The following is a 17124-nucleotide window of genomic DNA, read 5'->3' as shown; positions in this document are numbered from 1 at the left end:
CTTTTAATCTGAACTTACATTGTGCCAAGAAAAAATAAACAAATTGAAGTCAGTAAAGATATATCTTTGTCAATTAATACAAGGCCTGAAATACATACAAATGAAAAAAAATTCGAGTTACACCAGAGAAGCTCGAGAGACAGTCAGTCGATTCAGTTTAATAGTATTCTTCCACACATTTAAAGCTATATATACGAACGATAATATGGTAAACTCCCTGCGGCACATGGATACCGCCGTCTTTACAGTGTCATTCACGTAAATATTTCGATTGAAAATGGTTTTAAATTTACAAGCATTTTATTTCCTTTCTTTTAGTATAGATGTGGTAATATGATAATAATTATGAAAATTAAACTGAGGGTTTCATTAATAACGTTGACAAAATCGTCTCGTCTGTTCTTGTACTGTCCGGAGTTGCACAAAAGCGCTGTCTTTAATTAGTTTCGATCGAGCACATGAGCAATTTTTTTCATTTTGACTAACATGAGTCACTTACTAAATGCTAGCTCATTTTGTTTAACTTATCGCAGAATTCGAAAGCTTAATATGCAATCTTGATAAGTAAACGAAAGGCTCTAAAATTAATTTGACTTGAGAAAAACACCAAGTTGAACTTTTCTTTTACAAGTGTCTTTTTATTGCTTGTACCTCGACAGTTCAATAATTTAATTCAGCCTTGTCATGTACTCCAGTGTCGAAAAAATTCATTCCATTAGCTATAGTAATGAAATACAGAACTGATCTCTGGGAATCATGCCGCATGCATTACCTTATCCATGTACGTATACTAAGTCTATATATATTGGATCTCGGTGACAAATGAACTTTGCACTGCCAACTTTCGTTTCTTTGCGATATACTGATAACTATTCACTGACACTCATTCGTCGTCATTTATCGGATTCGTCAAATTCATTAAATGCATATTCCTCTGTTCCTAGTTTACTTTCACTTGTTAGAAGACGGTTTCAGTCCCTGAAATGTTCACTTTCGCGTTGTCCAATATTGATAACTTTACTTTTCAGTTGCCAATCATTCGTAATTTCTAGTTCTGCTGTGGCTTCAGGGCCTAATCAGTGTCTTCCTTGCAAATTGCTATTCAATGATGTTTAAAATAACGATTACTGAAATAAATATTCATGTCCAAAAAAGTTAACTTTTAGGCGACCCAAAGTCAAAGTTACTGTCGCGGCTCACTCTTCACCTTGCAAGTCATACAGCACAGCAAATTCGCCGGTTTTATTCAGTTCCTGTCTTCCACGAAAACTCCTAATACATTTACGTTCTCATCCGCTCCTTGGCCCTTATATTCGTCATCTTATTTCTGCTGCTCCAAGTAATCAAAGCTCTTTGCTCGGTATATTTCAAATAAATCATCCCACCGCTGATTGAAATCGCTGGTTGCAAAGTCTATCGAGTATCCCTTTCTAAACGTCAAGTCCCGTCGGGATTTGCTGTTGATATGATGTACATTTGGCCGAAATGTTCTGTCTGCGAGGTCGTTGGCCTTGTCCTTTAACTCTCTTATTCTTTCTGCGATGCTTTTTTTGCTGCGCTTTCGTGGCGTAAAATAGCAAATTTCTTCCAAATCCACTGACCAGCGCACTTGTTTCGCCGAATTTTCGGCCATAGTTAAATGATCACAACTCACAGCTTTTGCGAGAGACATCGTTTGCTTGCTGCTGATTACTTCTGTCAATGATGATGTTCGGAGGCAGTTCGAAAATAAATTGCGTGTCTTGAGGCCCTTTAAGACAACCTGCCTAATATCGTCTTCAGACCGAAGAAGTACAATTCCGCTTACTTTGTAGTTTCATTGTGGTTAGCCACAGGAAAGCACTAACTTATATAGCAACATGCGATATTTGCATATTAACCTTCCGTTTGCTTTTATCACGCGCTTAATAAAAAGTCAGCGTTGTGTACATTCCACGCCAACTAAAGAGATCCTAAATGACTAGAATTCTAAAACACTTTTGCACGTATTTTACTCTGTTTCCAGCGGAAACCACAGAGAAATTACCATGTAAAAAGAGGAGTCGAGAGAAGCACTTATGATTCTAAAAAAACCCATAAATGGAGAGCATTTGTATGAAATTTTTTCCTATTTTCATTGTCCTAGGAGAACTTTATTCAGTTGCGAGTAAAAGGCCTTGTATATCTGAGCATATCCGTCGCTTTCGCCTTCATGATGCCTTTCTATTCGTTAAATTTCTCTTACTCACTTTAAATTAGGACATTTTTCTGTGTATACCAGTTCAGTTTAGTTCCCTTAACTTAATTTCTAATTAACTTTGCTGTCATGTCCGTTTCCCAGGACTTAAGTAAACTCGAATAATATGTACAGGAAGTCAAAAAGGAAGTTTATTCCCTTAGTTTCTCCCTCCAAAGTCGAATTCTTTGTTAATGAACGCCCCGATTGTTATGAGGCGGGCAACCCCGCCAGTGCTTGCCAACCACTAAATAAATAATTTCTCATAAAGAAAAAAACCACGAACAGTATCTTCCAGTCCAAGGCACTGCGTACGTGTCATAATATTTTTCGTCTCATCAAGTGATTATTACATTGGTAATTTAATATAAAGGATCCGATGTCCCGGTTCTTAGCATAAGTAACTGGCGGCCGCCTAAAAATCAAGCGGATCAGCATATATAAAAATAAGTTGGAGACAATGTTTGGCAAAATCTTTATTCTACAACACATTCTTTAAAAATCATTCATTTCTTAGAGATACCAAATCGTGAATCGGTTCAATAATAACACTGCATCGACCGACTTCAAGAATATATACAACAAACTTCTAAGTTTTCATGAAAATCATACATAATAAAAAGGTTTCACACGCTCCCATTTCTCTATGTCTTCCCTAAAGCAAAACCACAAAACCGCATTCGGATACGTATATTACGTATTAGGTTCTATGGTGCCGACTTTCAGACTCTTATAACCTATTTTTGACGACAATACGTCATATCGTTGTATCCTACTGATAAGATCCTGCGAAGAGGTAATAAATGATTCAGTACCGTGGTTATCTACTATATCTGACTATCACTTTCCACAGCTGTGAAGTAATCCTCAGAAAAATGAATCCAAAATATCCAACTCATCCCTGATATTTAGCCACCATAAGAAGGTGTTCAATTTTGATAGTACTTTCAGCACCGTGATTTCGAAATTTTAAAATTATCTGTTTATCATATCAAAATCAATACGTCATTACTTCATCGAGACCGGAATCAGTCTGGTACTTTTATACAGCCATCAAAATCTTCCGTAAGAAGTTAAACCAAGTGTGAAGAATTCCCCTGCCCTTCGCGAACCGAGATTTTCAGTTTAAGAACCTCCCTCACATTTCCCCTTGATATATCAGTGATTCCCGTAACATAGGCTTTTAATCCCTATAACCAGTAGTAACGTTACAGGGGCACACAACGTCAATTTTCGGAAAATATCTGTTCGGAAGACGATTTGAGATCTTGAATTTTCTGAACATTTGTTGCAAAATTTCTTGCTTGCCTGCCCCTCCTTTGATTTTCCAACATCTGGAAAATGGTATAATTGCCCATTTTTAACGGATTTTTACCTTAAAAATTTTCGAGAGACTTTTTTCTGGCTGAAATTTTCGAAAAGGTAAGTTTTGATCCCTATAATTTTTGGATCACTGGACTTTCAGCTAGGAACTCCGAACAGATGAAAAAATTTTTAGGGGTCAAAAATACGCCTATATGTTTAAGTTGTTTTGAACTATATTCTCGTTGGGTGCCCCTGTAGTAAAATGCGTTCTACAGCCTGTCTCAGTTTCCGTAGGGTTCCATGTGACAGAAAGGGATTGTCATCAGATCAAATCAATACTCGTGCGAGAATTCACGTGAGGGTGCGCCTGCAAACAACAAGATAATCTCCGGGACGGGACGGCTATTTTGGTGTCCCTTTACAGAGAAAAATCGCGATGCATTTTGGCAAGACCGAACAATCACCCAATCCGAGCAAAATTAGGACGCGTTCTCCTTCGATCGAACGCAATAATGTTTCCCAAAATCGAAACCAAATACTGACTATATATATAGTTTACGTCATAGAAAGTGCGGCGTACGGGATTTTATGCACGAGTTGTTTGTGTCAAAAACCCGAACGAGCGAGGAACGAGCGAGTGAGGGTTTTTGACAGAAACAACGAGTGAATGAAACCCCGTACAAAGCACTTTCTATATCGTGAACTGTTTATTACACATAACATGAGAATTTTCATTAAAATAGTTTTCTGAACGCGAATTAGAAACAAAAACTCACTAACAATAGAACCAAATGCAAATTTAATTTAATTCAAAAACAAAGTACGATTTGCACGATTTGCACGATTTGCACGAGATGCACGAGTGATTGGCATGAAAATGCCTTTACGCTATTGGTGATTGGTTATACTTCCTGAAATAGCTGTACGCAATTCTGATTTGCTGTATAGGCCTTTTTCACATGTGAAAATAAAGCGTATAGATTTGTACAAATGAGCTTTATGGAATAAAATTCTCATGTTATGTGTATTGTATGGTTCCACTGAACGCCGCGTACAGGAGGAATACCGAATACTACACGTTGCTATGTCCAGTTGAATAAAACATTCTAAAAATTCCCTTTCAGATTTTCTTTAAATGCAATTTTACTTTCGGGTTATTGTTATTTTATATCAGTTTATGCGTCAGATGTTGACAATTTTGGGAACTTCCCTCCCGGCAAATATTTCTCCCACGCTGCCTTATTTTTCTTGTTAAGATCAGTCATCCATCCAACTACGCGTATTGGTATACTGAATTCACCGCCATTCAGTATTTCACTGGGGCGACCGTGAGGTTGTGAGCGCACGGACTCTTTTTAACAATGGAACATTCACACAATATTGGTTTAATATTTGTTCCTGTTACATAATTCGCTTCAGTTCCCTCGAACGATCTGAAGCACTTGTGATATCCACATATATGTTCCCATGGAATTCAAGAAGCAATTCAAGAAGCCTAAAAGAACTACTTCTAGTGTAGAGCCCCTTGTCGTCAACTGAACAAAGTTGATCTCATTCGATGTTTTCCGGCCAAAAGGTAGAAGAAATGAAATGTCAAAATGAAAAGCGCAGTGTTGGTTGCGATATTGAACTGAGTGTTGCTCCTACTACCGCCGCTGAAAGTCCAAAAGATTGATCGCTAGCTTCAGTGTTATGTAAGTCTCGTTTATCTGAAACGTGTTAAAGCCTCGACATTGATCACCTCGTGAGTCTGATACGAGAATTTTGAATTTTTTCGTTCGTATCGATACTTGTAATAACTTCGTCAATCTCAAAAATAATTTAATGTAGATCAAGCCAAACTTGTAAGAAATTTAAAATCACCTTCAGAGAATTGCGAATTAGGAAAAACACACAGAGACGCTCTTCTCGGGAGGAAAGGAAAGCTCTTGGATTGCCATGTTAAAAATACCGTAACGATTACAAGAAAAACGTCGTATGTGTATGAGTTTTTCTGTGATCATCACGGTGTTCTTTTACAAACAAACAAACGGTTAAGGAGAGATTTCTAAATTTTTTGAAACTCTGCGGAGAGTTTTTATTATCTTAGCCTGCTTATCCCTTTTCAGCAATAAAAAATGGGGGTCTCCGAGTTCGTTTTTGAGATTCGATTGAGATATAAGCGCTTAAACACACGACATGTACAGCGTTTTTAGATGGCTATTTTGTTGCCATGGTAAGTTATTACGTCACATGAATAGGTGCATCTTGTTAAGCAATTATTGGGGTCTCATATGGTACCATAACAATGCCCTCAAGTGAAAAGGTGTTGTTGAGTTAATCCTTCTAATAAGACATCCCCTCCAATTTTTTGAAACCGGTGGTTCCTCTTTAGAAAGTAGCAAGCACAGTCTGACACTGGACTGGTCCAGGCTATACTGCGGGCACACTTCAACTTTATGGTCTGGAACAAAGATGAGTCCCGAATCCAGTGCTACGTACCTTCACCGAGTGATTATAGATGAATCATGGAGGACAAAGAATGGGTCCCTGTCATGGTAGATCTAGCGCCAGCTCCCGAAGCTATCATCCAGCTTGTCAAGTGCAACTGCGCAAAGCAGCGATGTTCTACCAACCGATGCCAATGCCGCAAAGCTGGGGTTCTCTGCACAGATCTGTTTATCTCGTCTGACGATGGCGATGTCGAGAACCAGCAAGTTGACCTGCATCAGAACGATGAAGAAGAGGAGGAGGAAGAGGACGAGTTAGATGAGTCAGAACTTGAATGAAGACGCGAAGAACTGTGAGTACGCCAAGAAATGTAAATAGTACGTCACACTAGGGTTGTAGATTTCCTACCGTATATAGAACTGTTTCTAGTACGTCATTGCAACATAGCTGTTAGGCTAACATTTATAATCCATACCTGTACGTAAAGCATGTCCATGTTCATGATGGATCCCGCAAAGGTTCACTAAAAATCAAAAGAACGCTATGGATTTCCACTCTTATCAAAGAGATAATTGGAATAATTAAGCTCGTACGTCTAGCATGAGTAGCAGTCGAGTCATCAGTTGCAGTTTCCTCTTTTGTACAATAATCGTGACTTGTATTATCACGAATTTGATTGGCTATAATCTTTGTGTGGCTAACAGACTCTTCTTACGAGCCTCGTTGCCATGCCCGTGACGCCACGTGACATCTCCGACTTTGACAAACTAACAAGAACTCTTAAAGGCATCTATAACTAATTTGTAGCTAAGTTTAATGTGTAGCCGGGAATGTTTTTGGAAATTGAGTTCAATATTTCAGCCTCGTTTTCATTTCACAAGGTCACGTGACAATACAAGCTATAACTTGGTCTCACGATCAGAGATTACTATAATGTGACCAAGTTTGGCGATCATCGGTGTATATTTGTGGAAGTTATCATGAAGGGTTTTTAATTGCAGCCTCGTTTCCAGCCTAGTATCCATACGTCATTTTTAAAAACCCCATAAATCCTGTTTTAGCGAGTTACAAAGTTGCTACCAACATTTTTCATGTTTACTAGGTCCCAATGAAGACCTCTAGCCTGGTGGCTTGCTTTCAGCACGAAATGCATACATATTATGACATTCGCTTCAAACTAATAGACTGAGTGCGGACTTGCCTCGCACAACGTATCAGCATGCTGAGTTTAAAATGGTCATTTTTAGTGATATTTAATAGTAGTCTTGCACCGCTCTGTATAAAAAAGCAAAACGTTTGATTTACGATGACACAAACAATCGGATTTTTTCTTTTGTTTTTGGTAAACTTAGCTTCATTTGCTTGGTTCTATTTTCTTCGACCTTGATTGTTTCGGATAAGACAAAAACCGAATTCAATAATTGTTTTACAAATAAATTGCTTTAGAGAAATGTAGCAACGGGAATTTGTAACCAACATTTTTCTATTTTAAAACGAAGGAAGTGTTAACTAGCTTTTTAAGGAATCTGCCCCAGATCGATTCTAGAATTAACAAAAGGTTCTCATGCACCGATCAACTCGAAACTTCAAAAAACTTCGTAAATTATGCAGTCCAATTTGCTTCGGCACTTCGTCAGTATCTTGAAACGCGATTCAATGTCGTCTGAAGTCTCTGAATCAGCCTTATGTTTTTGTCTCATATTAGCTTAATTTCTTCAATACGGTTACTGAAGGTGTTAGCATGTAAAACCGACACAGTCTGCATTGAAAATAATAAACGTTTTGTTGATATATAATAGGAGACTTGACTTCCTTTAGTCCATGAGCCAATTGAAGCTAATTGAGATTTTGGAGCCACCCTAGGTGGCTAAGCTGTCATATATCAAATTAAAGCTTATCATGAGTAGATTACAAAAATATATGATAGCCATGTTGTCATGGTAGCTTAAGGCTGTCACGTGACCCTAAAAACACACCCTGCTTAAAATTACGCATATTTGCTCTTGATTTAATCTCGCAGTAACACATTCTGTTTTATGCTTTTACCAGGAAATGGCATACCGACAGTAATGCAGTTGTGCATGGTTAGTTAGACACAAATATGCACAATTAAATGGCTTCAAGTCACGTGACCATAGAGGTAATTATGCCCAATGTTCTTGCTATAACCTCAATGAACAAATGTCAATCGTTAGAGTCTATGCTTCCTATAACTATATACGCACCGCTAGCTAATTCATCGACCTAAAGTGTCCGCCTTTAATGTAATTTTGTAAGTAGGACCCGGTGGTAAAAATATATAATAAAAAAGAAACAGCTTTTATTTTATTTTTTCTGTAGTTGTCCCCAGTTACATGATCATGATAAATTATATGTTTAATACATAACAGAATACACTCTAAAATAAGGTGTGTTTTTAAAACACATATTTCTTTTACTCAAAACAGCACACCTTCCAACTTCATTGATATGAGAATAGTGTTGATCAAGGGAAGTTATTTCGAGCTGCCAAAAAACTTTATTCTTATGAGAACGGATGAATTATCTTTTCCTGACTATCATGGCCCTGGCTAGTAACATCAACGACTTTTTTAATTTTTGTACGTAAGATTACCAGACTTCATGCAGTCATTGATTCCACCGACGCGGATGATGCAGAACTTATTAACCCAGGCGCAAGTAAAGTTCGTCACCAGTCATGCGTACCTTATAGCTCCTTCCACCCTCAGTTACTGAAAGTGATGTATGTGTTCTCACCCAGAAGTCAGCTAAGACGTCCTGCCTGATAAACCCTATGCCAACATCACTGGTCGTCGGTTGTCTCGATGTACTCCTTCCCTCATCACGTACGAGGTTAATTCATCGTTGTCCTAAGGCTACTTCCCTGCTATGTGGAAGGAAGCCCTTGTAAACCGCATGCTAAAGAAGGCTGGCCTTGATCCGGTATTTAAGAACCTACGACCTGTAAGTAATCTACATTTTCTATCAAAGCTGACCGAACGTGCTGTGTTTGACCAGACGCGTGCGATCACATGATCGACCTTGGCCTATATCCTATGTTTGAGTCTGCATACAGAAAATGCCACAGTATCGAGACTGCACTTCTAAACGTCCAGAATGATATACCGGTACTAATGAATATGAACCGCCAGTACGTGTCAGTTTTAGTTCTTCCACATCTCAGTGCGGCTTTTGACACCGCAGATCACAAAATCTTGCTTCATCGTTTACATTCGAGTCTTGGCATTACTGGAAGGGCTCTGAAGAGGTTAGAATTGAACCTTTCCCACCGATCACAACGCCTCTTTTCAGGGAGCTGTCTCAAACTACCATACGGTGTTCCTCAGGGATCCTCTTTGGGACCCCTGCTACTTACCATCTATACTAGCAAGTTATGTGAGGTGATAAAAGATCATCTCCCTGCAGCACAGGCGTATGCCGACGGCTCATATCTCTGAAAGAGGCGTTGCTGAAACCGCCAAGGAACAACCAGTTCAGACAATAGAAGACAAAGAGGAGAGGATGCCAGGAGTTCATTGTGTCGTCGATATGTCTAGTGACAGCACATCAGCAAAATTGCTTGGGTATCACCGCGTACATCCTACCATTTGTGGGAAACCTTCGGAAACGCTCATCACTAAACAAGGTCACTGAGAAGCACAAGTTAGACCTGACAAACCGTAATCTATTCACACGAAAGTTCAACTATGAACATTGCGGCCGCCAACACCTTTGGTCAGACAGCTTCGACTGTTCCTTGATTCTGATGGGTATAGTCGTTGTGGCGGGAGAATTCACAACGCTACCCCAAGAGAGCATCAGCCAGATTTCCGTAATTGCTGCCCGCAAACAATCCATTTACTGAACTGGTCGTCTATGACACTCATTGCAAGCAACTTAATTCTGGTGTCAACTCGACAGTAACTGCGCCAGTACACAAAGAAATTACGCAGACGTTGTCTCACAAGTCGAAAGCCAAAAGGAACAGCCTTCAGAACCCGTGATCCTGCTCCGTTACCAAAGTTGCGAGTTCAAGCTGAGACCTCCTTTGCAGTAACTGGCGTAGAATACGCTGGACCACTGTATGTTCGATCGGATATTGGACAAGTGAAGAGTTACATCTGTTTCTTTACCTGTGCCGTTACCAGGGCAGCCATATATACATTTGGAAGTAGTCTCGTACGTAGCAGAGGAGATCTTTGTTCAACAATTCAGTCGCTTTTCAAGCCGCAAGTCCTTGCCACTAGTCATGATTTCTGATAATGCCTCCACATATCTAGCATCAACGTGAAACAATCGGTCAACTGTTCCAGTCCCACTCAGTAAAAGAAGTCTTAAGCAGACGAGGAATCCCTAAGCATACTCCAATTGTGGTTTTCTCTTTCCCAAGGAAAATGGCAGCAACTGACGTGGAACAATGTTCCACGGACACGTCAAAAGAACCAAATCAGTGCAGAGGAGTGAAACACTCTTATCTCTGTGCTAAATAGTATTACTGTAAGGCCAGTATCGATTCGGGGAACAACTTGCTTCAAGAACGTGTGAGCCGAAAACGCTCATCACCTGATGACAATGGCCAATCTTCAAAACGAAGGAAACCTGTCATGGCTTCATAGAAAGCCAGCACATTGTCCTCAGACGACGAAGAAACCATGAGATGCTTCAGAGAAAGCACATAAGCAGCGTCAAATGACACAAGTGACGCAGATGCCTTAAGTTTTTTTGGAGATGATGTTCATTTGTTTACAAAAATTTGACCACCGTACAAAGATTCTAAAAGCTGACGTTTCGAGCGTTAGCCCTTCGTCAGAGCGAATCGAGGAATTGTGGGTTACGTGTAGTCTTATAGTAGAGAAGGAGCTACGCTATTGGTGGTAACATGGCAACGTCAAAAATAGGAATATATTAGTTAAATGAAAAGCGTTCGTTAATACCGTGAGGATTAAGGGTGCCGATTTGGAAGATGAATTTTTGTTCCAGATTCTTGCGGCTTTCCATCGTACTTAGATGTAGGGAAAGGCCGCAGATAGCCATGTGTTTTTTGGAGTGGTTAGGGAGATTAAAATGACTAGCGAATGGCCTAGATGCATCTTTGTCATTCTTCTCAACATCGCGAAGGTGTTCGCGGAATCAGTCCCCTAGTCGTCTACCTGTCTCACCAATATATAATTTATTGCATAACGTACAGGTTATGCAATAAATGACATTTGTGGAGGTACATGTGAAATGATCGGTGATCTTAACAGATCGCTTTGATAAAACCAAAATTTTTGTATACTAGTTCCCCACCGACGCAGCGCCACAGTTTCTTATAGAAACTACCCCCTTCATTCATCTGTTTATTTGTTTGTTTGTTTGTTATTTATTTGTTTGAGCAGCTAATCAGCTGATGTGGACCTGCTATACCCACCCAGCCATATAATCACAAAGAACAGCCGCAACATCGGGAACTTCATCCCCTACTCTTCTCGAATAGTGTGTGGGTTCTTTAACGTCCCTCAGGGAACTAACATGGAAGATCTTAATTTGTGAGACGGGGCCTACGGTTTATAGTCCTTATCCGAGAAGAATTGAAAGTCTAACTATTTGTGGATGTCATTACAAAGGCAGCACTTTCTCCTCAGTTTAAGACCCTGAGTGTTGGTCCGGCCGGAGTCGAACTCACGACCTCCAGCATGGCAGCCCGGTGCTCAACCAATTGAGCCACCGGTGAAAACTGAAACAACCCAAACCCTATACAAAAATGCTAACCTCAGGCCTAAACAATATGCTTTAGATAATGTTTTACATTTATAATGTAAGGTTAGCATTTTTTGTAAAGGTTTCCGTTGTTTCAGCTAATGTACCCTTCACCCGCTTCCGGAAAACAATTTCGAGCCTCCTTAACTAACCCTTAACTATGGTGCTCTGCGTGCGCAGAGCTCCGCTAATATATACATGGCTAATTTGTACTTAGGGGGATGAATAAAAATGGATCTCATTTCTCCCTCCCTCTCTCTCTTCTTTCCCTACATCGCCTACATCGTTACTCGTTTTCGTTCCAGCTTTCCTCTTTCTATCCCTTTGTTTTGTCCTTTTTTCCAGATTCCGCTCGGCTCTTTCAGCCATTTTATCCCATGATATGTCACTCGCACCTTGCCTTGAACTCCGACCCACTGTAAACCTCTGGTTACTTGTCCCTGTTCTTGACCACTGAGCTAACGTATCAGGTTGCTAAATGATATTTATTTTGAATTCTGGCTGACTATTTACATAACAATGATACGTAATTATATACACGTGCCGCGCCGAGCACCTGCAATCGAACTTACACTTGTAGGTTACCGCTCAGAGATCCTTGTTTTACTACTGTTGAAACAACCTATCCCTTTAATAACGCTAACCGTAACCCTAATTACAACTAAAGGCACTGTTTAAGCTTAAGGTTAGTGCCTGTGATAGTTTTAGGTTTTCCAGTATTGCTGTGAACTGTGACGTGCTTTTCCTTCATGCCCCGTGCTTGTGGCACACTTATAAGAGTGTACCACGCTTTCAGTCTGATTATATTGGTGCATCTTCCATGGGGATCTTCAATGCACAAGTTCATTACAATTAAAGTCGTTTCATGTTTCCCCTCTTTTGAAGCAAACTTGTGTCTTCGAAATAATCAAGATGGCTACCGAAGTGAAAGCGTCAGCAAAGGGAGATTTGAACATTTGGAAATTGCCCCTGCTTTATAGCCTATCCCGAGCGGTGCATAGAGTGGGGCAAAGAAAACAATTTACTTTCGTCTCCCGTGTCCAAAACCAGTCCTGTGGGGAAACGCAGTCAGTTGGCAAAGACAAAGTGCATCGGGGATGGATCTGTATCGCGATGCTTAAGAATAAACTGCAATGGATAACCTTCAATCCGTCTCTTCTTGAAAGAATATTAGCCCTAGTTACCTGTGGCCGGAAAGTTTACAATTGCCTACAAGACAAGGGCTAACATCATCTCACAGTTAACCATCGCCTAAACTTCGTCGATCCAGACAAACGAGCCCACAGCAGGGCATTGAAGAGACATGATGGGGAGTAAAACGAAGTATGCCTCGTACGGGAACATCCATGGATCTCTACCAAAGTTATTTACTTGGAAGCATCAATGGGCATATTGCCGATCTCTACAAAGAGCGATAAATCGCAAAAGCCCACTAAATGCACCGTTCATGATCCTGAATACAGAAAAGGAAGAAAACATACACCTTGCAGAATCTCTCAGTGAATTCGCAAGCAGACAGAAAGAACAGCAATTTCACTGGAAAAAGAGCAGGTAACCATTAAATTCTTTTATATAATAACCCAAGGTATTCACGGATTTTGATTGGTTCTTGCCTTATGATCTATTAGAGGACAGACGCACGATTGACGTCACCATCAGCTTTTATGCGAATAAAGTTTAATTCTTTATTATATAAAACAAATAGATTCCATGTTGCCGTGCGTCTGTTCAGTAATAGATCACAGAAGACGTCAAAATGTGGTAAGAACAAAAAAGTAGCACACGAGGCGATAGCCGAGAGTGCCACTATTACTGAACAGACGCACGGCAACATAGAATCTATTTGTTAATATGACAGTACTTTTATTTGGTCTGTTTGTTATGTTTGAGAATCTGAACCCTATTACAACGATTGCTTGAAACTCCACTCCTTTCGCTTATTCTAAAATTGAAAAATGGGTAAAATTGCAGGAAAAAATGTTCGATTTTCCGTATTTCAGTTAGAAGTTCGACAGGTCCAAGAAGAAAGAACATAGCTCCACAGTCCCAAGGGACGTCTATTGTTATCGGTATTGTTTTCTTGAAACAAAGGAGTGTATGCATAATGAAGTGGGGTCCTGTGCGGAAATTTTGCCCAGATTTTTGAGGGGGAAGGCGAGTGCAGTCACTACGGTAAGTGGAACGCTTATTTTCTGAAAGATTTTTAAACAATGCGACGTCGACAATTTAGGTCTCAGTCTGCATTCTTACGTTGGATATATTAGCAGAAATCTTCACCATGCTGAACTACGGCGAAAGGTTGGAGCACGTGCGAGCAAAGCAACTCTTAACTTGAAATAGATCTAGTAGGTTACTAGTAGTAGGAAATTTTCGCAGCAGAGAAAATGAGACCGACATTGCGTGACTCTACGGTCACTTGAAAATATATCGACAATTTAAGCCTGGTTTGAGCTTGTTTACACTGTGACATAGGCATGAGCATAAGCATAAACATAAGCATAAGCAAAGCTATGTAAACTGGGAGTGACATACCTTGTAAACCGGTGGCACCATAAACATAAGTATAACACCGAGGCGTCAGCTGTTTTTATGCCAACGGATATTCAAGTTAGTAATGCCTAAGACGGCGTCCGAAGGTACTGCTTTTTTTTCACAAGAAACTTGCTGGCGCGGTTCGCAATAGGCCATTTTACAGTTGTTTGCTCAGCGACCAAGCCTATGAATGGCTGCGAGGCTGCCGGTGACCTTGCATTGATACAGACCTCACTGCTTTTATCATGTAAATTGTGTTGTTGTAACGCTAATTAGTCCATATTAACATTACAAAAGCATGAAGGTTTGTATCAAAACAGGGTCACCGGCAGCCTCGCTTCCATTGTTAGGCCTGGTAACTTAGCCACAACTGTAAAATGGTCTATTATCCCTGCCTTATCGACAAATCGGCAGAAATAAAATTTTCAGTCCGTTGGTTGCAGTTCCCGAGTCTCCTTGTTCTTTCCTCTTTCGGAAAATATCCCTTAGAAAATACCCAACAGGACATCTTCAGTTTGTTTTCTCGTTCTCTTTCTTGTCGCCGTCGTCTTCTTCTATACTGTCTATAAAGCAGAAGGAGTAATAGTAGGAGGAGAATTTCTTCTTCGTCCGTCATTTTGGAAACGTTTGCTCGTCCCATTATCCAGCGAGTGTTTTCCGGAGCAAAATGCGCTTGCGTATGTCACTTCTCATATGCTTATGCAACATGTGTGAACTTCGTTATGCTTATTCTTATGTTTATGCTTATGCTTATGTCACAGTGTAAAGGCTTTAGGCCTCAGTCTGCAGTCTACATTTTATACCTAGTCGGCACTTTATACTGACCGATTAATTATTGTTTCGACTGGCTAGTTTCTATCTGAGTGTATCTTTTTTTTCTGTAATGATTGTACAGTGTCGTATGTTTAGTTTTCTGTACACAGTGTGCAATAAACTTGAACTTGAACTTGTACTTGTGTCTTATGTTTAGTTTTCTGTAAACAGTGCGCAATGAACTTGAACTTGAACTTGAACTTGCTTTGAGACACCGAAGCACGTTTTCTTTCGTTTTTTGCTGGTACTGAATGTCGACATGAATTTCTTTGGATTTGTGGCCTGAAGATTCGGTGCGGGTTACACCACATAGGAGTCATTTTAGTACTCTTGCAAGCCAACATTTGTAGGCTTGAATTGTGCGGGTTGAACAACAAAATCTCAAAATGTCCGGCTGATAAGTGTCACAGACTGAAATATATTAATTTGAGCTTGGTCTGTTGAAATATTTTTTATCAATTTGGACTGAGTGCTGCTGTGTTAGTTTTACTCTGTCATATTCAACATTATATTATATCAGAATCTCATGTGCTTCTGATTATGTACAATACCAAATGGTGGACAAAATTTTACCGTGACTACTACTACTACTACAGTCTGATTCACAGCGTTTAGTTTACGTAAATGGCATAGGAATTCCCCTTATCTTTGTTAAGTTAATTCGTCAAACAATGTTGCAAATACTATTATCTTCATTTGTTTGTTTGTATTGTCTATTTAGGTTTCATTATTAATTTTCAAAAAACTTGATTTATCCTGTGAAACGAATAATAATGTATGACAGGTCAATTAATGACTTTTCCAACCCTCCAACACTTCGTCGTGGTCAAAATACAGTAAATGCCTATGGCATAGTATGTCAAGGCTCGAAGTGTTTGCATCACTGATGGTGAGGTGCGAGCCGCAAAGCCAACTATCAAAGTCAATAGAAACTAACTGAGAATGAGCCGTCAAATTGTTTTAGCATAACCCACTGATTGACTTATTCAAGAAAAGATAAAATGTGAAGGGAAAGCCATTTGTAATAACATTGCAACTCCTGGCCATGTCTATGGACCGTTAGCCACTCTTGGGCAGTTGAGTGCGGTTTTGGGATAAGGTGCCTGGTATATATATTCCGACTCGGAATTATTTTTATCCGATTCAGAGTAACTTTTTCAGCCAAGTCTTTTTTGAAACACTGGGTTCACCATCAGAATTGTATATTCAAGCCATTAAAATTTTGTGAATTTTGTAATGAGGTTATGTTGATGGGAGGTCTTGGCAGATTTCCCTGGAAACAAACCAGTATTAGAGCGGTTCATAGTCTAAATAAAAACATTTTGATGGATAGGTGAAGAGTACAATGTACAAAGTAGGGGGGAGTATCTGCGAAAGACTGAGGGGATGCAATGCTAGAGTGGTTGCCCTTTCGGAAAGCAGCAAAGCCCACACATGCACGCATTGCGTACCTATTTCTAGAACAGATGGCGACACAAGTACTTTTTTGCGCAACCCACTGGGACCATAAGCAAGTTATCAAGATCTGAGTCGAAGTTTTGGTTCATGACGATGGTCCCAGAGCAACATGGAAGTTGTTGATAACCTAATTGAAGGAGGAGATGGCCTGGTTCGGCTGCAAACATCCTTACAAGTACTGGATACGCAAAACAGACCTAATACTTAAACCTGGTTTCCTTTCATCATCGCCCCAGTCGTTGAATGATCTTCCGGATCGAAATCAGTCCTATCCGTTCTATTTTCATCCAAAGACAGTTTGTCCAAATTTAAAGTCAACGTTGCTGACTCAGTGAAATGGAAATATCAATTCCTTGCCTTCGTATAGCGAGCTTGTGTCTTTTATTGAACCATCCCACCTTTCATTGGTTTTCGTTCTATTTTCATAAATGGCATCTCGTTTTATATGGCCGGACTGAGATATGCATAAAGATAAGGGTATATATCCGTGATATTTGAGTTGATGGTTGCCTTCCACATTTCCAAGTACTTTCCAGTATTGAGAATCATTACATTCCTCATTATTAAAGGCACTGAATTTATGTTTTAAAAGCTAAAGCTGATTCACCGTTCAATATTCAAGTGATCCCACA

The 17124-nt window shown here is 39.8% G+C and overlaps 1 long non-coding RNA gene across 1 annotated transcript; it reads left to right on the top strand.

Moving 5' to 3' along the window:
• Positions 1-4835: 4835 nt before the first annotated feature.
• LOC138060619 (uncharacterized) lies at positions 4836-15166 on the top strand. Its single transcript, XR_011134397.1, has 5 exons — positions 4836-5214; positions 5895-6302; positions 8000-8090; positions 12575-13240; positions 13690-15166. It is a non-coding gene; the product is annotated as an uncharacterized lncRNA (long non-coding RNA).
• The last annotated feature ends 1958 nt before the right edge of the window (positions 15167-17124 follow it).

Source organism: Montipora capricornis, chromosome 8, assembly GCF_036669925.1.
Source record: "Montipora capricornis isolate CH-2021 chromosome 8, ASM3666992v2, whole genome shotgun sequence".
NCBI classification, from domain to species: domain Eukaryota; kingdom Metazoa; phylum Cnidaria; class Anthozoa; order Scleractinia; family Acroporidae; genus Montipora; species Montipora capricornis.
This window is presented reverse-complemented; position numbering and strand designations above follow the sequence as displayed.